The sequence below is a fragment of the Danio rerio genome, chromosome 3, assembly GCF_049306965.1.
Source record: "Danio rerio strain Tuebingen ecotype United States chromosome 3, GRCz12tu, whole genome shotgun sequence".
Classification (NCBI taxonomy): Eukaryota; Metazoa; Chordata; class Actinopteri; order Cypriniformes; family Danionidae; genus Danio; species Danio rerio.
Window position 1 is genome coordinate 14,172,073 of NC_133178.1, and position 24,690 is coordinate 14,196,762.

General features: G+C 35.4%; 1 protein-coding gene and 1 long non-coding RNA gene across 9 annotated transcripts in view; one reads left to right on the top strand and one right to left on the bottom strand.

Annotated features, from left to right (window-relative positions):
• LOC137490042 (uncharacterized) overlaps positions 1 to 24,690 on the bottom strand; it is an 846,477-nt gene that overhangs the window by 378,659 nt on the left and 443,128 nt on the right. The window lies entirely within an intron of this gene.
• Positions 1 to 24,690, top strand: part of doc2a (double C2-like domains, alpha) — a 208,534-nt gene that overhangs the window by 23,730 nt on the left and 160,114 nt on the right. For 2 of the 8 annotated variants that reach the window (XM_021471373.3, XM_068218090.2), the window contains exon 1: positions 17,472 to 17,571. The exons of the other annotated variants lie outside the window; for them this stretch is intronic. The gene's annotated coding sequence lies outside the window, so the exon portion shown is untranslated. Of the gene's footprint in view, positions 1 to 17,471; positions 17,572 to 24,690 lie in introns of those variants that run through there. 8 annotated transcript variants of the gene reach the window in all.

The following is a 24,690-nucleotide window of genomic DNA, read 5'->3' on the forward strand; positions in this document are numbered from 1 at the left end:
TTCACAAGGCACTTTATTAACATAATCATAATCATAAATAAACATTTGGCCTAGTAAAGACCTATTAAACACATAATAAACAGATTTCACCTGTTCTGCATGGCTAGGGCACCAAAAAAAAAGTGAATATTTCTGAAACATGTATCCATGTACTTCATACTTCCTATTTAAGAATTCAATGCATTAAAGTGTATGTCAAAACGAGATGAAGTGCTCCCAGTATATACACACTGCTAAATCTATTCAGCCTGTCATGCTTCTGACACTGAAGTCTCAATGTGAAAACGATTTGTCACAGCAACATCAAATCCTCGCAGGGCAATGCAATTTCTCATCCGCAGGAAGATAGAGGGCAGCAGTGAAGCAGCAAAGTGATGTGGACATGAATATTAGACGTGGAAATGAATTTGCACAGAAGATTATCCAGAAGTATCTCATTTAAGAGCATTCTGAAAAGGCATAGGCCACGTAGGCAGCTGTATATTTTTATTAGTAGCCTATTTTTTCCATCTGGAGCGAAAGTAAACAAATGCAACCCACACCACTCCTCATGCACAGGTAGTGCGCTCTTTACATGCGCAATACTTGAAAACACAATCTTGATATTAATTAAAGCATTTGATAATTGTAAATTATGATTCAGTCACCTAAAATAAGTATTACATCAGCTCTTATACTCAAGGGGTGCACAAGTGTGGCTGCCAAACACTAAGGCAGTTTCTTATGCAAATGTGTTCAATCAACACGGGCCGAACAAGGAATACAGAATTGAAAATAAGTTTTACTCAGAGTCCATAAATGTTGAAAGATCTGCATTAGGCTAATTCAACACGCAGAGATATGCACACAGAAGAACCAAAGCATTAGATTAAAACCTAATCAGTCAGAGGGCCACAGGAATCCCTCAGGGTTGATCAGTTTTAACTCCTTTTCTCTTTCCGAAACGTGTGTTGAATGTTATCAGCGCGTGAAGGTCAAGAGTAAATAGCTGTCATCTGAAGTCCAAAGGCTCACAGTGGTGTACTGTATACGTGCTAAGGAAGGACATAAACAACTATTAAAAAAGAATTATTATACAATAAGTTTGAATTGTTGAAATATCTTGCATCTCACACAAATATAAAGAAAAAGAGAGAGCTTTGAAGTATCTGCAGTCATTAAATAATAATCAGACAAGCACGCAAAAACTCTATCTGAAATAGATTCAGGTCAAATTTGAGTTGAAGCAGGTTGGAGATACTTATGTTTAAGAGCAGTTATACAACCGCACATTTATATACAGTATGTACATGTTTGCTGGAGGGACTGAAATTGTTTTCTCTACACCTCCCCCTTTTCTCTTTGCTTGTACCATAACACACGATAATCCATTTATGTCATTCTCCCACAGACACACTGCGGCAGTGAAATCCTTTTTTTTCCTTTTCCATAATCACTGAAGCAAACACATGGTTAGAAATGTTCATGCTAAAATCTTAAGATGCAAATGAAGTCTGTGAGGAATGTACAAATGTGACTCCGAACCACTAAACATAATCATAGCCATAATCAGATTCAAACGTAATTTATTAAGATAAGAGAAGTCCACAATTGCAAAACTTATCTAAACACAAATATCTGATAGGCGAATGTGTTCCTATCTCAACGGAAATGTGTGGTGGTTGTTGATCTCATTGATAAACGTAATCTGATTGAAATGTGTTGCTATGAAACTACACCTTTTATTCATATTCAATATTATTAATTGTGACTAAAGCTGCACAATACTGAAAAAAAGCCTGAAATTGCAATATTTAGTTTTTATTTTTGCAATCTATTCTGTGATATGAATAGAATTAACTTAACTCTATTTGGGCAGAATTCAAAATTTTAGATTGACTGGGATGATTTTATGGTTTATTTTATGGTTTACGGTTATGTGTATGTGCTTGAATGAGTGTATGGGTGTTTTCCAGTACTGGGTTGCAGCTGGAAGGACATTCGCTGTGTAAAACATATGCTGGAATAGTTGGTGGATCATTCCGCTGTGGCGACCTCTCAAATAAAAACTATGCCGAAGAAAAATGAATGAATGATTGAATAAAAATTGGCCTTATGTATGTGTGCGAATGAGTTTATAGGTGTTTTCCGGTACTGGGTTGCAGCTGGAAGGGCATCCGCTGAGTAAAACATATGTTGAAAGAGTTGGCGGTTCATTCCGCTGTAGTGACCTCTGAAATAGTAAGCTGAAGGAAAATGAATGAATAAATAAAAATTGGCCTTATGTATGTGTGTGAATGAGTGTATAAGGGTGTTTCCCAGTACTGGGTTGCAGCTGGACAGTCATTTACTGCTTAAAACATATGCTGGAATAGTTGGCGGTTAATTCCACTGTTGCGACCATCTGAAATAGAGCTGAAGTAAAATGAATGAATGAATGAAAATTGGCCTTATTGTATGTGTTTGAATGAGTGTATGGGTGTTTTCCAGTATTGGGTTGCAGCTGGAAGGGCATCCGCTTAGTAAAACATATGCTGGAATAGTTGGTGGATCATTCTGCTGTGACGATCTCTGAAATAAAGACTAAGCCGAAGTAAAATGAATGAATGAATGAAAATTGGCCTTAGTGTATTTGTTTGAATGAGTGTATGGGTGTTTTCCAGTATTGGGTTGCAGCTGGAAGGGCATCTGCTGTGTAAAACATATGCTGGAATAGTTGGTGGATCATTCTGCTGTGGCGATCTCTGAAATAAAGACTAAGCCGAAATAAAATGAATGAATGAATGCAAATTGTCCGTATAGTGTATGTGTGTAAATGAGTGTACGGGTGTTTTCCAGTACTGGGTGGCAGCTGGAAGGGCATCCGGTGTGTAAAACATATGCTGGAAAAGTTGGCGGTTCATTTCGCTGTGGCAACCTCTGAAATAAAGACTGAGCCAAAGTAAAATGAATGAATGAATGAATGAAAATTGGCTGTAGTCTATGTGTTTAATGAGTGTGTGGGTGTTTCCCAGTACTGGGTTTGCTATTGGCAGGGTATCCGTTGCGTAAAACATATGCTGGAAATGTGACTACCTCTAAAATAGAGACTAAGCCGACTGAATGATGCATAAATCAAACTAAAGAATTTACAAGCATCGATGAATACAATATAGCAAATATACAAATTATTTTTATGGTTTTAAGTTGAATCAAAAACAATCAAAAGTAAAATAACGCTGTAAAAATGATACAATTAGTCTTTGTTAAAGCTGCAAACTTTATGACTTCTTGCGCCCAAATGATTTCAATTAGCTTGAAATCTTACACAGGTCTTAAAACACATCTAAATGAATAGATTGCACTCTGTCAAACTTTGCAATGACTCCACAAACCATGTGAGATCTAAAAATGTGGTTCTGGTTAAAGGTGCAGTAGGTGATCAGCCAAAATGCTATCCGTTAGCATAATATCTTTGAAACACAATTTCTCCCCTGCCATCCAATCCACGCCTCCTGAAATCACGTGAACACACACATAAAAGATAACAGAGAGCCACTAAATCATGTCATTTGCCAGTTAGAAAACTTTACAGTGCTTTATAATACTGCTGATTCTGCTTCCAAGCATGTTTTCAGTTGTGTAGCAAGCAAAACTTGTCATAATGTGCAATATGTCATTCATGGATTGCTGGCCTCACTCTCTCACGTGCTTTGTCCTAAAGCAACTACTGTATGCGTAGTGGTTGGCCGGTGGCATGCAGGAATTACACTTATTACTAAGCCATACTTGCATGCTATTTCAGACCGAATATTCAGAGTTGCACGGTAAACAATATAGGGAGCAGGTCACAGGTTGTCATTGTTCAAAAATGAACCAATGTGATGTGAATATAAAACCAACTTCACCTCAGTAAAGCAGGCTAGGCAGAATAGCGCTATTTACTTGTTTTTTGTTGTTAAACTGAATAAAAATCGACATTATCAATGCTGTAAAAAGTCCCCTATGAAATTGAAAATAGTCACATCGATTTTTCAGTGGCTGAACAACACTTCTGTGCATATAACCCATTCATAAAACAACACAATCTACATCCGCTTTGCATGACTAAAACAGTAGGGCTAGATGTAATCTGCTGACATTTTTAGCTATTTCTGCATAGAATTTTGTTAAAAATCTGCAGATTCATGCGGAATGATTTTGGGAGTATCATAACTAAAACCTTAATATATGAAATAAAAAATTATAAATTTTTAACTTGTATTTAATGTTTACAATGCAAATCCAATTTCAATGCAATCCAAATATGAATTTGCACACATTTATACAAGTAAATAAACAGAATCAATGATGGGCTAGAAATCTGCGGAATTCTGCGCGTGAAGATTCCAAGTGGGCCTACTAAAATAGTTTTAAAACATAACATTACCATAAAGCAAATACTTCAGCCATGGTGTCGTCTTTCCTCCAGCGTGCAAAACTAATTTCAGAATTTTGAACAGTTTTGATCCAGCATTTGTTTTTACTGCTGTCACTCTCTCGTGTGCCGCGTGCACGCGCAAATGCCGGATCTGCGTGAACCGATGCGCAGTTGTACAAATCTACATTTGCTGACGGACAGTTTGAGCTACTTATCAGAATTATGGGAATTGTCTGCCTGACAAGTTTTAATTAGATGAACATTTTTTAGTCTTATGCCTTATACCCAGAATATAAAAACACATAAATACATTCAGATAATTTACTTTGTAAAAAAGATTAAACAATGTGTATTGTAGACATTGCAGTGTCGATGCTGAAACTGTATATTGAGCAGCCCTAATTAGTGACTGTAGTGATAATATGAATTTAGCTGTGCAGGATCCTGATGGACATGCTATTGTTAATGCTGATATTTAGGAATCGGATAGCTATCTTATAATGTAACTTAGCAAAAACTTACCACGGAAAATGGGTTGATCGAAGATCTTCCGATGTTTCATTATTCAACTCATCATCACATTGATAGGGTAAAAATGTTGCCATTGGTACTTTCTTACAATTACTGAGGACTGAGGAACCCCTAAAGTGGAAATTCAGATATGGACATTTTTTCATATCTGAAATGCAATGCATTCGAAACACCAGTAATAATGGCATTATAATGGGGATGTAAAATCTGTATTATAAGAAAAAACGAAGTTGTTTTTTGATCTGGGATTCATGTAAACTTATTGCAGGAGACCTCCGAAATCATATGAGGAACATTTCAAATAGCACCATAGGGGATATTTAAAATTAGATGCAAAAGTAGCAGGGTATCGGTAAAACTTTGTCTTAAAATTATGTTTAAAGTATTGTGTTTACCCCCTCCATATTTCAATCCATTTCCCTCCATCGTATCGCTACGGGTAGAGAAGCTCCCTTTGTTGCCTAGCAACAAGCCTTTGGAAATTCCAAAAGAGACCAGTGAGACTATAGACTCTCCTCATGGTGCATGTGTATATCTGTGTGTGTGTTTGTGTGTGAGTGTGTGTGTGTGCAGGTGAAGACAGATGGGTGCAAAGAGTGCACGCAAAGTCAGAAACTCTGCTCCGCATGTCAGACTTGCAGGTGCGCAAGTGTGTGTTCTTGTGCGTGTGTTTGCATGAATGTCTCATCAATTTGAACATCTGGCGGGACCCTGCTGTCGCAGTGAGAATGCGCAGTGGAGAGTCAACCGGTGAGAGTGTGTGTGTCTATGTTGTCATGCGTGAGACCACTTGGGTCAGCATTGTGTGTGTAGGCGTTAAGACATTCATAGCACACTTTGACATGATCCCTCCCTATCTGCACCCATGGTCAATGTGCTAATGTTCCTGTCACGATATTTCTCATTATATGGTCATGCCTGTTAGTCTGGGTTTGTGTGTGGGTGCAACTCGCATGAAAGAGTGTGTACTTTTCCCAGGAGGTCTCAGCACTCCTGGTCCTTTATATTAACCTCTGCATTACATTGCTTGCCAATGACCGGTAAAAGACAAAGGCTATCTATCTATCTATCTATCTATCTATCTATCTATCTATCTATCTATCTATCTATCTATCTATCTATCTATCTATCTATCTATCTATCTATCTATCTATCATCTATCTATCTATCTATCTATCTATCTATCTATCTATCTATCTATCTATCTATCTATCTATCTATCTATCTATCTATCTATCTATCTATCTATCTATCTATCTATCTATCTATCATCTATCTATCTATCATCTATCTATCTATCTATCATCTATCTATCTATCTATCTATCTATCTATCTATCTATCTATCTATCTATCTATCTATCTATCTATCTATCTATCTATCTATCTATCTATCTATCTATCTATCTATCTATCTATCTATCTATCTATCTATCATCTATCTATCTATCTATCTATCTATCTATCTATCTATCTATCTATCTATCTATCTATCTATCCATCCATCCATCCATCCATCCATCCATCCATCCATCCATCCATCCATCCATCCATCCATCCATCCGCTGAAGAACTGCAGAAATGATCAATGTTCGAATTAAAAACAAACTCGGCATATTCAATTGCCAAACACTTCTGGTTCAATAGTCAAATGCAACAAACCCAAATTTAAATGTGCTTTTTGGTAGCAAATGGTAAAAAATATTATTTGACTAAAAGAATAATAAAGAAAAAAAAGAAAGTAAAGGTATAAAAGCTGTCATTAGGGCAGAACTTATATAGATATTTGATATATGGCAAAATATATTAAAGAGTTGTTGTGATTTGAATTGAATTGCGCAGAATTGTTGTCTTTATCTTATTAGGATGAATAAAAGGGTACAAATAATTTTGGACAACTTGAAGAAACAGTTATTCAATGAGATTGTCCTGATTCAATCATTTGATTTCAATGAAAGCTTAGGCTTTTGTGAATTTTGTAAATGAAACATAAATCTGAACAATTCCCACAGGCTTCTGTGCTTATGTTTACCAAGGGTGCCAATAATTTGCTTGTATGTTTTTATGCATATGTTTGTATGAAGATTTAATCTTAAACATGAATTTAAAAAGTGATGACAATCTTATAATACTTTCATGAACATTCAGAACGCTGTCTGCTGTTATAGATTGTAACTCATGCAAATATATTCCCCGCTACCACTGATATTGAAAAGACACACACAAGTAATACGTGTTTATTTTTTTGTGTGCTTTAATGCCACTTAGTCATTCCAATCTGCTTGCTGTTTTCTGTTCACCTTCTGGCTTTAGTCTTCCCATACCTTACTTCTATCCTCCGGCTGCTCTTTCTTACATGTTATTTGTACCACTTATACATCACTTTTTCTCTCTCTCTGCCTCGCCATCGTCACCTGTAAGTTGTTTTTTTTTCTTCTCAATGAGCAGCTGGTTAACAGCGCCTGGCTGAAATAATGAGACTTAGCCCTATTACTGTCTAATGGCCTTTAATTAATTGAGTGGCTAACAATCCAGTTTTAATTTCATACACATTAACGTGAGCTGCTCTTACACCCTTCTGGCTACTTCTTCCCCTACTTTCCCTCGCCTCTTTCAATACTCACCCCACTCCTTCCCAATCTAACGCTTCCTTTGTAGATGCCTTTCTCTCTTGTGCTATCTGACAAGACAGGAATTCAGATGCACAGAGTCCAATTAAATCTCAATTTGAGTTTCGTTTGACTAAAAGAGAAAGGACGAGGAAGTGTAACGAATGGCGTGTATTCTAGTGCACTTCAAAAACAATGTTGTGTCGCAACTCATTACCATGGTGACAGTCGGGTCGAGTTTAGGGGACATGACATCATCACTTTGATGTCTGTTAGTGTCAGTGTCACTGTCAGTCAAAGGAAACAGAGGCTCTCCTCTAGATCTCTCTCTTCTGCTCTTTCTTTGTTTTGTTTCTTTGCGGCGAATGCTAAAACTGAGTCCTCTCTTTTTAATATCGTTTAGTCACGTTCACATTTCAAAAGGAAGCTGATGAGAAAATCAATACGTGTACGACAACCTCCTGTTCTGTTTTGAAACAGAGACATGTTTGTGTCTAATAAAAAAATAACCGTATTTTGGAATCAGTTGCACTTGAGAGCTCATACAGAAAAACTCATTTGAATTGAAAAGGATGCAGTGCTAAATTATCATAGAAATTCTTTGTGCGCTTGATTTAATTCCAGTTCATTTGTCTTCTTGAACTGAGACACGGTTTTGCTGGAGTGAGGAAGAGCAGAGTGTATGTTAACATTTTATATAAATGTCAGTGGTTTTTTGCACTGCGTGTCTTGTCATTTCATATACTGTTGGCTTAAAGTGAACTAAATCGAAGTATTACACGCAGGTTATTGGACAAAGTACAACGAGTTCTTCCCACCGCATGATCTGAGGCATGATATTTATGTTTTTTTTTAACATTAAATGCTTGATATTTTCAATTATTGGATTTACTATTTTTTAAGTGGTTGCAAACTATTTATATGGGCTGAATTTAAACAAACAAATGAAGCTGACCATTACTAAATTTTATTTGTTTATTTAAATTCAGCCACTATAAACTGTTTGCAACCACTTACCTTTAAAAAACTGTTTATTCTTAAAACATACGGCTAAATAAATTTCTGGCATGCACCAATTTTTTTTGCAGTTTTTGTTTTTGCGAATCCACCATTGTTTGACTGACTGACCGATTGACTGACCCACCCTCCTCCTTTCCTAAACCCAACCGATAGTGTTTTCAAATGCACAGATTAACCCGCCAACCCACTTCCCTTAACCCAACCCAAGGTTTTACAAAAAGCAATTCAGGAAAAGAAAAGCCCTCTCCTGATTTTTACCACATTTTCAGATTTGACCACATTCTCACCCTGCTATTTATTCTTAAATAAAATTGTTTATTTATTTTTTAGTTTTTTTGTTTTTGTCTCGTCTGCTTTCTGGATGCGTTCATCGCTAGACTTGAACCCTGTTGTCATGTTCAACTTCGCTCTGCGTCTCAAGTCTGCTCATATACATGGCGAGCCATTGGACAAACTGGTAACACCAGGAAAGCCATGCATATGGAGGTAAGCGGTAAGCTGGTAAGTGAGAAAAGGAACGGCGTCATACTGCCCTATAGTGTTTGTTTTAAAGCCATACGTACCTCTGGCTACATAATTTGCGATCTCCAGAGTTGTATTTAGGGCTTTGTTTTCAGAATGAGCCTATGTTGCAACATGTAGTAAATCCAATTAATCATTATTTTAGTGTACTGGGAACATTGTTATTCAGAATGACATAAAGTACTTATGTCCCCGATCTAAAAATCAAAAGAATGTCATGTTTTCGCACACTCCTGAGAGGTAAGATCTATCTTTTTGTGAGACATGGAATGAATCTTCTTAGTGATAAATTGTGATTGGCTGATGAACATTCTAAGGTATGCTTCATTATGATTTCGTTCTGAAAACGTATCTCTACATACATTTCTGGAGATCGCAAATTATGTAGCCAGAGGTACGAATGGCATCATTTCATCTTTAAAATGAACGCTATGGGGTGGTATGACGTCATTCCTTTTCACGATTACAAGAGTTGACCGTGATGATGGGGTTTAAGTTAGGTGAAGAACAGTTACAGTAAGCAGGTAAGACAAAAGCAAAAGCCAAAAAATAAAATAAACAAGTAAATAACAGAGTGAGAATGTGGTTAAATCTAAAAAAAGTAATCAAATTCAGGCTGCCACCATGGCTTTCCTTTACTGCATTGCTTTTGAAAACACTTTCGGTTAGGTTTAGAGAAGTCAGTGGGCGGGTCAATTGGTGCTTTTGAAAACGCAGTCGGTCAGTCAGTAGTCAGTAATCAGTAAGTCAGTCGACAGCAGCCTCTGGTGGATTTATGCGAGAACAGCAGGCAAGAATGCCACTTGCAAACGAAATATGAGATCTGAAAAAGCATACACAGCGGTGAATTCGAGAAAACAAAAACTACAAAAAAAAACGTAACTCCTGGGATGTATTTTGCACTGTCCAGACATGTATATAGGGGTACATTTTCAGAATGAGCTTGGATTGATGATTTAAATTATTTCACAGCTACCATTGTCAAAAATCAGAACAAAGCTAAAGGATGGAGATAAACTAGTCCTACATGCAGGAGCAAAACCTGACAAATGTTTTAAAATACAACACATGTGGAATAATTGACTCTGGTATATTGAATTATTAGAAAATAACGCACACCTTAACACCTCAGGTTTAATTTAAAGATTAAAACTTCTCAAACTTTGTTTAAAAGAAGAAAGGCATATACACTGAGAATTGCTTGGAGGAGCATAAATTCTGGGGCAATTCTCATTTTTGAAAGAATTATTCCTTTAAAACTCAAAGGACAAACAAACGGCATGAAATCAGTAGCAAATCAATTCAGACAACTGCCACAATCAAAAACCCAATTTAACATTTCTGAAAAGCCACGTCCTCCTCAATATACACCAGGACTTCAAACCCGTAGGAAAAATCCAATAAAAGCAATAGAAAAAAAAAAAAATCAATTGATTGATTGTTGAACAATTCTCTAGTCTCCCTAAAAATAGGATGTCTTCTCTTGCTTTGACTTACATCAATTCCTTACTTTAACCTTTTAAAATATGAAAACAAAATGATGACACTTAATTTTAAAGTATAATTCAAGCTCTTAATCAACCATAAACTAAGAAGTTTAGCTCAGTAAACTAATAATTAGCTGGTATTTAATAGTTGGTAGTAGTTGGGTTTTGGTATTGGGTAGAATGAGGCAGGTAAAATAAGCTCATACTTTATGAGTGCTAATAAACAGTTAATACCTTTATAATAGGCAGGCAATAAACCTGTAGTTGAAGTGTCACTAACAAAATAAACTACAAAAATAAAAACCCTCAAATTTAGTTTGGAGTGGTTTCAAGACCACAGTTAACCAAAGAAATTGGTCAAACGTGTTTTCTTAAGAGCGAGAGTTAAAATGATTAAATATAAGACGCAAAACCGAGCCACAACAGCTCTTAAAGAAGCACCAACAATGTCATGTAATGTTTTGTGCAGTGTTTTAATGATGACAGGAGCCGATAAGCTCTGGTGATAGCAATCATGTAATATCCGCATTCTACAAGGTATGAAATGTAATACCAGCACATCAAAACCAGTCCCATGCAGCTCAAAATCGCTGGCGTTTGAACTCAACTAGTTTAAGTCGTCTTACCAGCAACTCGATCAGTAACTACCCCAGGCATTTTCTAATCCAGTAGCACTTGACCTCGACAGCTGACAGTAAACGAACCTAATTACAGTAGTCAAATTAGCCATTGATCTGCATACGTTAATACTGGTGTGTTCTCATACAATAAAGATCACATGCTAGGGTGCTGATCAGTGGCTGGTTAATTGGGACGGCGGGCCTGCGTGGAAGCTTTCTTCACCGTTTGCTATCTGCCAGACGCTTCACTCTGCTTTCATTACATCTGGGCCGCAGAGCCACTCTGATCAGCGTGATAGCATCCTAAAACGAAATGTATTAAGAAAAAGCCACAACACTGAGGATTTCATGAGCAGCCAATATACGGACGGATCCAAGGTGATACAAAAGAATATAATGCACAAAAAACATTCTCAGTCTCTCAATCGCATCGTATTTTAGCATGCCAGAGAAAGAGACAAAAAAAATCCTCTGGGAGGAAATGGAAAGAGAGACAGCAAGTGGGAGTGAGTGGGAAGAGAAAGGGGGGAACGCATTGAGGGAAAAAAAGGGGGATCAAGCCAGGAGAGATTTTTAATGAGGTAAAACAAAGGAATGAAGGACTGCTCATGCCACAGACCATCTTTTAATCCCTCCAGACTAGAGCAAGGGAGTTAAGATGGAATAAGATCATCGAGTTCTTTTCTGAAAAATACATTCTGATTTTGCAATGCACGTTTGTGTGTGCTTTCATATTGTGTGTGTGTGTGTAGGATTGTGTGTCCTCACGCATGTATCATTAGGCGTCATTAGAGCAAATTATATAGAGGGAGAGAGACAGATGCTGCCCTTGGCACATGTAACTGTAGTGAGAACCCTTGCACCACTGAAACACGGACAACAGCTAACATAACACACATAAATGCATGCAAATCCCTTATACTGTACGGAAACGGGTACGTGCGGTACTTATGAACAGGGATAAAGGGATTGTTCTCTGTGCAAGTGTGTTTGCGATATTATTTTTGTCTGCACACATTCATTTGCACTGTCAACATTAATAAGCGGGGTTTCTTTATCAGTGACTGTATGAAGGATTTAGAGTCCTCTTAAAGGGACAGTTCACCTAAAAATGAATGCCATTTCTTGCTCGCTCAAACTTAATGTATGATGTCTTAATTTTATCTACAAAAGAATGGTCATGCTATATTTTTAAGGTTATTAATAAATCATTAACTAAGACTTTTTGATCATTAAACTACTAATGTGTTGCTTATTAATTGTTAGTAATGTAGTATTTGGTAGGTTTAAATATTTAATGAGGGGTGGAAGATCATGCAAAATATGTACCTTATGAGTACTAACATCCAATATCTTAATAATAAGCAGGTTATAAACATGTAGTTAATACTGAGAATTGGTACCTTAATTAAAGTGTATCCAATAAGATATAATGGTCATACTTAATTTTTCTTAACAATCTATTAATTAAGACTTTTAGCTTAATAAGCTTATAATTTGTTGCTTATAGCTAATAAGTTTATAGTTGGATTTAGATATTGAATAAGGGATGTAGAATAAATTGATAAACTGATAAAACAAATAAAATAATAAGCAGCCAATATCTTAATAATAAGCAATACTACTACTACTACTACTACTACTACTAATAATAATAATAATAATAATAATAATAATAATAATAATAGAATAAAATGATAAACTAATAAAATACATATAAATAATAAACAGCTAATATCTTAATGATATGCAATAATAATAATAATAGAATAACATGATTTAATAATAAAATAATAAACAGCCAATATCTTAATAATAAGCAATAATAATGATAGAATAACATGATATAATAATAATAAAAATAAAAATAAAATAATAAACGCCTAATATATTAATAAGCAATAATAATAATAGAATAACGTGATATAATAATAATAAAATAAATATAATAATAAACGGCTAATATCTTAATAAGCAATAATAATAGTAATAGAATAACGTGATATAATGATAATAATAAAATAAATAGAATAATAAACGGCTAATATCTTAATAATAAGCAATAATAATAATAATAATAATAATAGAATAACGTGATATAATGATAATAATAAAATAAATAGAATAATAAACGGCTAATATCTTAATAAGCAATAATAAAAATAATAATAATAATAATAATAGAATAACGTGATATAATGATAATAATAAAATAAATAGAATAATAAACGGCTAATATCTTAATAAGCAATAATAATAACAGAATAACATGATATAATAATAATAAAATAAATAAAATAATAAATAGCTAATATCTTAAAAATAATAATAAAAAAATATATATATATATAAATATCTTAACAATAGGAAATGATAATAATAAAATAAAATGATATAGTAAAAAAATAAATAAAATAATAAACAACCAATATCTTAATAATAAGCAATAATAATAATGAATAAAATGATAAATCAATAAAATAAATAAAATAAAAAACAGCCAATATCTTTGTAAGCAATAATAATAAGGGATGTAAGCCAGTAGTTAGAACTGTATTTACTCTAATAGTGAGAACTGGTATTTACTCTAAAGTTACCAAACGTATGTTTTTTTTTGTTATGTTTTTGAAAATCGGCTCATTTTATAATTCCCCCGGAGTTAAACAGTTAAGTTTGACCATTTTTAAAGCCGTTCAGTCGATCTGCGATATGCTTAGCTTAGCAGAAATAATTTAATTGGATTAGACAATTAGCATCAAAATGACCAACATTGATAATTTTCCTATATAAATTTTATCTCTTCTGTTGGTGCATGATGTACAGCACCTGAAAATAGTTTTGAATTGCCTCTTGCAAATGTGTCCACGATTGCAAGATTTCTAAGTGTTGCGTAATAAAATTGTGCCTGCTGTAGCAGTGGTACAGCAGCAAAGTTCCTTGAATTGTATGCCGGTATGAGTAGCCATGTAAAATAGCAACTATTCATTTTTCATCACCCTTAATGTATCTACAAAACAAAATCAGTCTTTAAATAGGGAAATTATCAACACTTTTTGGCCATTTTTGAGTAAAATGCAAATAGTCTAATCTAATTCAATGATCTATGCTAAGCTAAGCTAAAAGTGTTCTTGCCTGACCCAGAGATCAGCTCAATGGATTTAAAATGGTAAAACTCAACTAATTAACTCCAGGGGAGTTGTAAAATGAGCCTATTTTCAAAAAAGTAGAGTGTTCCTTTAAAGTGACTTGTCCCCTTGACTCTTGTTTTCATCTGGTATTAACATGCATGTTCAGTGATCCAATCACAAGTGGCCAGCCAAGACTCATTACTGTCTCCTGGTGTTAACATGCATTGAAATTCATCTCTTGTGACAATTTGTGTTCAGATTTCATTGAGTCCCTTTGCTCATATTTTGTCACACTCTTCATCACTTTTGCAGGAGCGCTCAGTGTAACGAACAAGTGGTGAATGAATGAACCTATGTTACGTGACTTACAAGTGAGAAAGTATGTCAATGAAATAGATGGCAAAAATGAATTCAAACATAATACAAATGTATGCATGAAAAGCTGATTTCCATCCTCTTTCTTCCATAACAATCTCATGTTTTCATCAGTAGTTTGTCTATTGTGCCTGTCTGAATGCATTTAGCCCCATGAGCGTTTGCGCTTTGAAAGCAATCTGATCATATGTATTTCAGCTGGAAGCAAAACACAGACATAAACAATAACCAGACAGTGACTGTGACAGTACACTATGACTTCTTTATCAGTGACTCAGTGGAGGATTCAAATTAATTCAAATGGACAGCTCACTTAAAAAATATATTGATGTCATGTCATTCTAAACCTTTCTTTCTTTCTTTCTTTCTTTCTTTCTTTCTTTCTTTCTTTCTTTCTTTCTTTCTTTCTTTCATTCATTCTTTCTTACTTTTTAGAATGAGTATAATTTCGTCAGTAGAATCAACGTCATTAGGGTCGCATGTTGTTTTCTACCTCATTTACTTTTACTCTATGAACAAAAATGGGCTCATTGGAATTATGCAACCCAGGCTCATTCCGAAAACAAATCCCTATGTACATTTTTGGAGAGCACCAAATACGTCCCAGGAGCTATGTATTTTTGCAGTTTTTGTTTTGCAAATCCACTAGAGGTCGGTGTTCAGTCTTTTTTAGATCTTAAATTTCTCTCGGGAGTGCCATTCGTGCCTGCTGTTCTCTTGTAAATCCACCAGAGGTCGCTGTTGACTTACTGTTTGACTGCAAGAATGACTGACTGACTGACCGATCAACTGAACCACCCTCCTCCCTCCCTAAACCTGAGCAATAATATTTTCAAAAGCACAGATTGACGCGCTCACCCACTTCCCTAAACCCAACTGACAATTTTAAAAAACAACCCAGAAAAAGAAAAGCCCTTGTCTGATTTTTACCACATTCTCACCCTGTTATTTAGTTCAAAAGTAATAAAATTCATTGCTCTAGGTACATTTCAATGCACGTTTCAGATGACAAATTTACTGGACTGCGCTGTCTACATTTTGCATATCTGAAATATGTTACTTGTAGTTAGGTTTTGTTGTAGGTTTAGATAAACTTCCATGAGAAGCAAAACCACTGATATAAACCCTTTCCTAAATACAACCAATGGTGTTTTTAAAAGCACCTAAATGTAGTAGAAACGTACTCTGCCGCCACATAAATTTACCTTGATTTTACATAGCTGTCATCTCTTTTGCGTGCTTTACCGGACTCAAACCCGAGTGCTCTGCAGCACAAATATAACAAGCCTGATCTCATGAGGAAAATAACTATATTACGTTTTGTCAATTTAGTGGCTAATTCAAGCAAATTCTTGCAAGTTCAGTCATAAAAAAATGTGCGATTTTAAAAAGGAGCCGTTGCACTAAACCTCGCTTCTAAATGCAACAGTCATTGGGGTATAAGCAAGTCCTACTAAATTGTACAAATGAGATTGTTTGAATTCATACGAATTAGCCACTAAATCAAAAAGTCACAAATTGCCGTGAGATTGCCGTGAGATTTCTCAATATGCGTTCTTCGGTGATCTTGCATCCTCGTGTTCTCGTGTAACTTCATCATCAACTGCCAAAGTTCAGTTCCAATACTCAAGACAGCAAGAACGGCGGACACGTAAAATCATTTTTCACACGCATTCATTTTACCTAGAAACTCCATTCATATGTATATTTTTGCAGTTTCGCAGAAATGTAGGCTAAGACACGTATTTCCCGTGATCCTGTGTGGCAGAAACATATTTTTCTTTGTTTTCCACAAAGGCATAGATGTATATTTCAATGCTACATTCAACTGCTCCAGGCACTAGGTTTTACGTATTCACCATCTTGGAAAGGTCAGCGTGTTACATTAAATATCAGTTTTTCCAAGTCGCCACAACACCTTACAGCCTAAGGTTATAAAAACAAGATAGACACAAAGATTTCATTTCCTGAAAAAAAACAAGACAACCTTTTGCAGGTTTTTGTATTTATACATTAACATGTTTGTTTTTAAAGCAATAGCTCACCCAAAAATGAATATTTCATCATATTTACATTTGTTTGTGAATGTCTTTCTACGGTTAAATGAAGAATGGGATTGGAAAAAACAGTCAATGTCTGTTTTTTATAACATTCTTCAGTATATCTTCCTTTGTGAGAAAATCCCAACAGGTTTATAAGATGTAGAAGATGAGTGAATAATAATAGAGATTTAATTTTCATGTGAACTATCCCTTTAAATACTATTTTAAGCAAATTAATTTGTGAATTTCCCTATTTTAGGTGAATTGTCCCTTTAAGAAAAGTCTAAATCCTTAATAAAGTCCCTCATACAGAACCCCTGCATGGCAATATTGACATTGCGGATTAAAGCATGTAGTCTAACATCGCATTGCAAACCCAGTATGACAGCAAGAAAAGGGGAGCGGGAGACAAAAACAAACACAAAAAACATGCCCACAGGAAATGGAATTAGCCGTTGTGCAAGTGCAATTGTAACACATGTGGCTCAGTCCAAATACACTTTCTCTTTCCCATCCGTCCATCAATATCTCCTTCTGTGGCGCATTCTAACAAATAAATTCCTCCTCCCATTCTTCCCTCTCTCTTTTTACCCCCTAAACCCTTCATCCCTCTCTTCTTCTCACTCTTCACATTTCTGCATATGTAATCCTATAGAGTGTTTGATGTTATGCTACACTTCTCTCTATCTCCGGCTCTCCTCCTCCTCTCTCTCTCTCTTTCTCCCTCCCCCTCCTCTCACTCTCTCTCTCTCCCTCTCTCATTCTCTATCTCCTTCTCTTGCACCACCTGTTAGTGCAGACCCCTGTGCTTTGGAATTCACTTGTTTATGAGGGACTCTTTCATACTCACACAATCAAAGGTAAGAAACAGCAACAACCCCAAAAAATCCTTTCTCTTTATCTTTGTCTGCATAACTTCTTATGTAATTTAATCTCCCGGCGTTATTCCTTATATTTGTTTTGTCCCTCTCTTTGCAAACCCCTCCCTCTCTTTCCGTCTCTCTGGTAATTAGGCAGTTCATCGTTAACCCCTTCTTTGCAGCGTTAATCTGTTTCCTCGTAGATTTTGTCGATGCAGAATTTACATAAAGTTGCTGGTTTGCCGTTCCTCCTCATTTCTCTTTTCTTTTCTTTTTCTTTCTCTCTCTCTGTAAGTGTGTGTGCAATCATTCTGCGTTAAGTATTAATGTACTCATGTATGCATGCACATTAACCTTTTCACTCTCTTCCTGTTGCTCTCGCCACCTCCTCTCCACCCCTTAACTCTCATTTGCTGCGTCGCTTTTGCATAATCTTAACTTTGGAAGGAGCGAATATACTTTGTTCTGGCGCAGAGCGAGGAGATATGTGAATAATCTGGCACTCGTTGATACTGTGATATGAGATACTGTGCTTTTTTTCTATGAAGCTCTTGTGGAAATGTGTGATACGGACACTCTTTCTCTCTCTCTCTCTGATAATCCATCAGTGTCTGAGTGACACAGTGACTGACTGTGAAACGGTGATGTGCTTCTCATCAGGACCACTGATCTCCTGTGAATAAAAGGGAACATGATAGCACTGATGAGGCATGAGAGAGAGTTTTAGGCAGACAGACAGACATTTGAGATATATATTTTTTTTAAATTCTTGTGAACATTTAGATATTTGTTGATGATGGAACCCATTATTTATTTTCATAGTGGATACAAAAAGCTTTTAAATTATTGTTGCATTCTTAAATATATTTAAAAAGCTATAAAATGTTTTGCTTTTGCTGGAATATATTTGACATTTCACTGAAATGCATACACTACCTGGCAAACGTCTTGTCGTTGATCCCAGATCTAAGAGTTGACTTCTAGTTGATCATTTGGAAAAGTGGCAGAAGGTGGATTTCTCAGATGAATCATCTGTTGAGCTGCACCCCAATCATCATAAATACTGCAGAAGACCTATTGGGACCTCCATGGACACGAGACTCTCATGGAAATCAGTCAAGTTTGGTGAAGGAAAAATCATGGTTTGGGGTTACATTCAGTATGGGGGTGTGTGAGAGATCTGCAGAGTGGATGGCAACATAGACAGCCTGAGGTATCAAGACATTTGTGCTGGCCATTACAATATAAACCACAGGAGAGGGCAAATTCTTTAGTAGGATATCACTCCTACTTATATTTCAGTCTCTACAGCAAAGTTTTCTGAAAGCAAAGAAGTTTAAAGTGCTCCAGGATTGGCCAGCTCAGTCCATTATTGAACATTATTGAGCATGTCTGGGGTACGATGAAGGAGGAGGCATTGAAGATAAATCCAAAGATTCTTGATGAACTCCTGCAAGAGTGGAGTCCTGCAAGATCGTGTTCTTGGCCATTCCAGATGACTTTATTAATAAGTTATTTGAGTCATTGCAGAGATGTATGGATGCAGTCCTCCAAGCTCATCGGAGTCACACACAATATTCATTATTTTTTCCAAAAGTCAGACCTTTCTTTCCTAATTAAATAATTAAAAATCAAGGCATGATCATATTTTATTTTGGTAAAATAAGTCTAAATCTAGAGGTCTTTGCCTTTTATATAAGCCACTTCTAATACCGAATGATCAACTAGAAGTCAAGTTATTATTTGAGATATTCTTGTGAAGTGCTGTCTAACAATTTGTACACATTTTTAAACATAATAGGTTAAATAGCTAATTCTAATAACTATTTTTTTTGTCATTCCGATGACAGTAAATAATATTTTACTAGATATTTTATTAGATGCTGGTATTAAAGTAATAAGGTTAATTAGGTTAATTATGCTTAATTAGGCAGGTCATTGGACAACAGTAGTTTGTTCTGTACAGAATCAAAAGAACAAATTTTAATAATATTGACCGTTTTTATATTTATTATGTTTTATATTTCTCCATAAGCAAAATAAAATAGGTACAGCACTTGAAAAGAATAAAAAGTTTACAGGAAAGCTAATAATTTTGTCTTCAATTATATGTACATTCTAAAAATGAAATGGTGGGTTGTTTTAACTCAATAGCTGGGTTAGTTCAAAATTAAAATATTTATGAAAAAAGTATTTTACAGTTTATTTTTTTATTTATCTTGTATATATATGTATGTTGTATATATAAACGTTATCTTGTATATATATATATATATATATATATATATATATATATATATATATATATGAGGACAGTAAAAACTAAATACAAAGAAATTTGTCGCCACAGAAAAATGAACCACCAATTATTCTGGTATACGACATATATATATATAAACACATTTTCTTTAGAGGATTTTACCCTTTAATGGATAGAACAGTATAGAGAATTGACAGGAAATCATGGGGAGCAGAAGGATCGGAAAAGGACCTCGAGCTGGGATCCAAACTCGGGTCACTGTGAGGCATGAGCACCTTGGCGTTATATGTCAGCGCATTTAGCCAGTATTGGCTATACTTTTTATGTAGAGGATGCTCTTTCCTGGTGCAGCAATTAAAAATTTTAAATGATCATATTTTAATTTAACATGTAGAAAATACGTCAATATTGGAAACAACACAATTTAATATTTTATTTAAAGACATATATTTATGACAAATTTTAGAAATATGATCATCATACCTGTAATGTGAAGTGGACGCTGGACAAAAGGAGTGTGGATCCAAATGCAGGCTTATTGAAAAGAGAATGGTCAGGCAACCAACAGTCAACACAGGAGCAAACAGATATACGGGCAATCCAGAGTCGTGGTCAATAAACAGGCAGATGGTCAAAAGGCAGGCAGCAGACAACGTGGAACAAACAAAACAAAGCAAGGTTCAAACATGGAAGGCAAGGAAAACACGTTGTAATGTTCACAGTTCAGTATAACAAGACTCAGCACTGAAGTGTGCGTATGTCCTCTATAAATAGTCTTAGTAATCAGTTGATGAGTAGCTTCAGCTGTGTCTGCAATCATAGGGATCTAGGCCAGGTGTGTTAGTGGTGCATGACTGGATCTTGTAGTCCATATATCTGTGGATTTGTAGTCCTCATAGTGATCTACATTTTTATCAGTGATCTGCACAGGCTGGATCGCTGATGATCGTGACAATAACTTTGAAGTGGACGCTTATTTTTTTTTTCCAGAGTTGCATTCAAGCATGACTTTCAGAATAAAAGCTAAATTCATGAATTGAATTAAAAATTGGCCACTGTTGTGTTTTATACAATATGATATTTGAAAAATTTGTTAAAATAATAACCCATAAAAAAGATTTTAGCTAGCATTTTTCAGAACTTTAACACCCACCATGTCAACAAAAATGAATAATTTACCTCAGATTTTGAAAACAAACAATATTAACATTTTCATAAACTCAAACTAAAATTTACGGTTTTGTCGCTTTAGTGCATTTCTCACAACACTATTTACATTTGCACAACAGTTAATGCACTTCTCAAATTAATTAGTCATTTGTGCACATAGTAGCAGTTTCTAATTCCTTCCAACACATTGCCGATGCTTTTGGACATGCATCAATTGCTTTCATACAACTCTGCTGCTTTATAACATTATTATTTTCTCATGTCGTGTCAGTCAAAATGAACTAAACTTGTAAATGCTGAAAAGTCATTCCATATAAACTATTAGTCCTCATTTCATTACTTAAGTCATTACATCCAAAAATGTTGAGCTAGTTGTCAAAATCTATCAAGCAAATTTTATTTAAAAAAATTTAATCTTTTTTTTCCCCCCTGAAAATGTTACCTAAAATGAACATTTTCATGAATGATTTACAGACCTGTGCATGTTGTAGGTTCAGTTCCAATATGTAATGCAATATTGTTTACAAAGGACATTTATGTTTGTTGTAAATAAGGGTGTATTTATTCTTTTGCACAATGCTGTGAATACATTAGAATTGCAACGACCATTTACAGTAAAAATGTGAAACATACATATTCAGTGTCTTGTACTCAGATACTTCACTAAATGCAGTGATGTCTAACTTTACTGTATTTTTTAAATGGCTGTGCAAACATTTTCAGCAAGTGTCACCAAAATCTGACTTTTTTGCATTGGAAAAAACTAACAGAGTAAACTGTAAAAATAAAAACATGAGAAAGCCATTTGACTATCTTGTTCATAAACAATGGTGTCAGGACTTTTCATCCGGATGACAATGACACTTTCATTGACATAAATACTTGCTTTTGAGGAATGAACTATCCATTTTAAGCAAGTGACGCACTTTTGCAGGTTATCAACTAGGTTTTGCAGTTTGTACTTATTGTTTTGAGAAATGCATTCTGCAATGTAAATAGTGTTGTGAAAAATGCACCAAAGCCACTGAGAAAAACTGTAATAACAACAACAACAAAAAAAGATATAAACATGATATATAAACATAAAAAATTCCCTGACTTTCAGTTTCTATTACAGAAATTCAATGACCCACAGGAACCATTTGTTGGTTGGATGGATGGATGGATGGATGGATGGATGGATGGATGGATGGATGGATGGATGGATGAATGGACGGACGGACGGACGGACAGACAGACAGACAGACAGACAGAGAGTCAGATAGATAGACAGAACAACAGATAGAAGTGGGAGATCAGCATGAAACAGATTTAGCCTTCAGGCAGAAGCAGTGAAGAACTGAGCAAGAATTTTAAAGACTCTGAGACAGAAAACAGAAACACTAAAACACAGTCTGTTTAACACACGCGCGTCAGTTACACAATTAAAAAAAAAACATTGTGCCACTTAATCGGCTAGTTAATTTGATCAGCCAGCGAGCGTGTTGACAGAAATCCAAATCCCAACTTGCTATTGTGTTTCATAATGCGAGTTTGGTTTCAAGTGCCAACAGTGTCATAATGTACTGTGACAACCCACAGCCAAAACATGGCAGTAATTTACAGTACTGGAATAAATATCTCTCTTCATTACTTCCTCTCACTCCCACAAGCCACATCCCCCCCCTGCCCCCTCCCGCTCCGAGATGTCTTCTCAACAGCCTCTTCATGTCTTGCTGTGATCCAATCTCAAGCACTGACATTCATTCATTTTGTGACTGCGCTCGCAGAATTAGCAAGCTAGTGCGCAATACACACTGTTCACAAAGCAAGTGGTAGACCAGAGAGTCTGCACGATGCTACAAAAACACAGATGCAAGGTTATTTCAGTCAACAAAAGCTACTCTGAAACAAATGACTCATTGGATTTACTCAATTTTGTTAAGGTAAGTGTCTGCAAGCAATGTATATGGGCTGAATTTAAACAAACAAATTAAGTTGAACTACTAAATTTAGACTGTTTGTTTAAGTTCAGCTGATATAAATTGTTTGGAAGCATTTTTCTTAAAGGCCACCTATTTTTACCCCTTTTTCAAGATTTAATATAAGTTTTTTGTGTCTCCAGAATGTGTTTCAACTGAAAATACCCTTCAGATTATTTATTATTGCTTTCTAACTGTTCGGATTTTCAACTCTGGGCACATGGTAGCTGTTTTTGTTGTCATGTGCCTTTAATGCAAATGAGCGGGTTTTCCCTGCTCCCTGCTTTGTGTCAGAGCCATAGAGATCTCTCTTATGGATGTAGCCTTCACCTGCTGTGTCTCATGTAGATAAACAGTACAGTGACAGACAAGAATGAAGCAGATCTCCCTTACTACAGTAAGAACTTTCCCAATTGTTATTGTGGAGGTATTATTTAAATGTATGTATTTATTTTCAATCTATTAAGCCATTCGTTTGATTCTTGATCTTTCAATATTTCAGGATAAGTTTAAATTTTTTCCCTTTATATTCATTTCTAAGGCTTAAAGAAAAATATATTTTGGAAAAACAAAATTACAAAAAAATAAATAAAAAACTAAGCAAAACTACAAACAGTCATTGAAAAACAAACTGAAATAAGATGGCACCAATGGAGTAGTTGTTAGTGTGTCGACACATGCACTCTGGTGCTCATCGTGATCCGAGTTTGATTCCTGCCTTGAGGTCCTATGCCAATCCTTTCCCTCTGTCTGCTTCCCATGCTTTCTTGTCTATACTCTCTATTGTCCTATCAGTAATGAACATGGGGAGAACACTCAAACTCCACACAGAAATGACAACTGACCCAGCTGGTACTCAAACCAGCTACCTTCTTGCTGTGAGGCGACAGTGCTAACCACTGAGCAACTGTGTCTCCAAAATAAGATCATACCTAACAGCATAAATAATAGTTTTTTAGAATTAATAAGTGCTCATGCTCATCTGATTTGCAGCTTTTTACAGAAACTCCTGTAGATGGTGCTTTTACAGACAAATAAATGGGTGAAGCCTATGGTTATTTACAAAGACATCTTTCATATAAATATAAAATGTGTTCTAACTTATATTCATTGGTAAAAAATGTAATCTTGGCATGGTTAACTACATACAGCTGAAGTCAAAATCATCCGCCCTCTTGTGTGTTTTTTAAAATTTTTTTTAAAAAATATTTCCCAAATGATGATAAACTGCGCAAGAAATTTTTTACAGTATTTGCTATAATATTTTTTCTTTCGGAGAAAGTCTTATTTGTTTTATTTTGGCTAGAATAAAAGTTCTTAATTTTTAAAAAATATTTTAAGGTCAAAATCATTACCCCCTTAAGCAATATTTTTTTCAATTGTACAGAACAAACCATCGTTATACAATGACTTGTCTACATAATTAAGTGAAGTTTATTTATAAACAAATTTCGAGAGGATCACGTGCTTATGATTGTTCACAGCTGTTCCAACTTTAGCTAATGACTGATTATCCTATCAGACGATCCTTAACTTACTATAAATAACCAGACTTTTCTCATCTCAATATCTTCGTCTTGAAGAAACCCCCCCCACCCAACCGTACTTTCCCTCCTTTCAAACGGGCGTCACGGTGGCCAGTGATAAGCGCTGTTGCCTCACAGTAAGAATGCCCCTGGTTTAATTCCTTTCCAAACCAGACAGCATTTCTGTGCGGAGTTTGCTCGT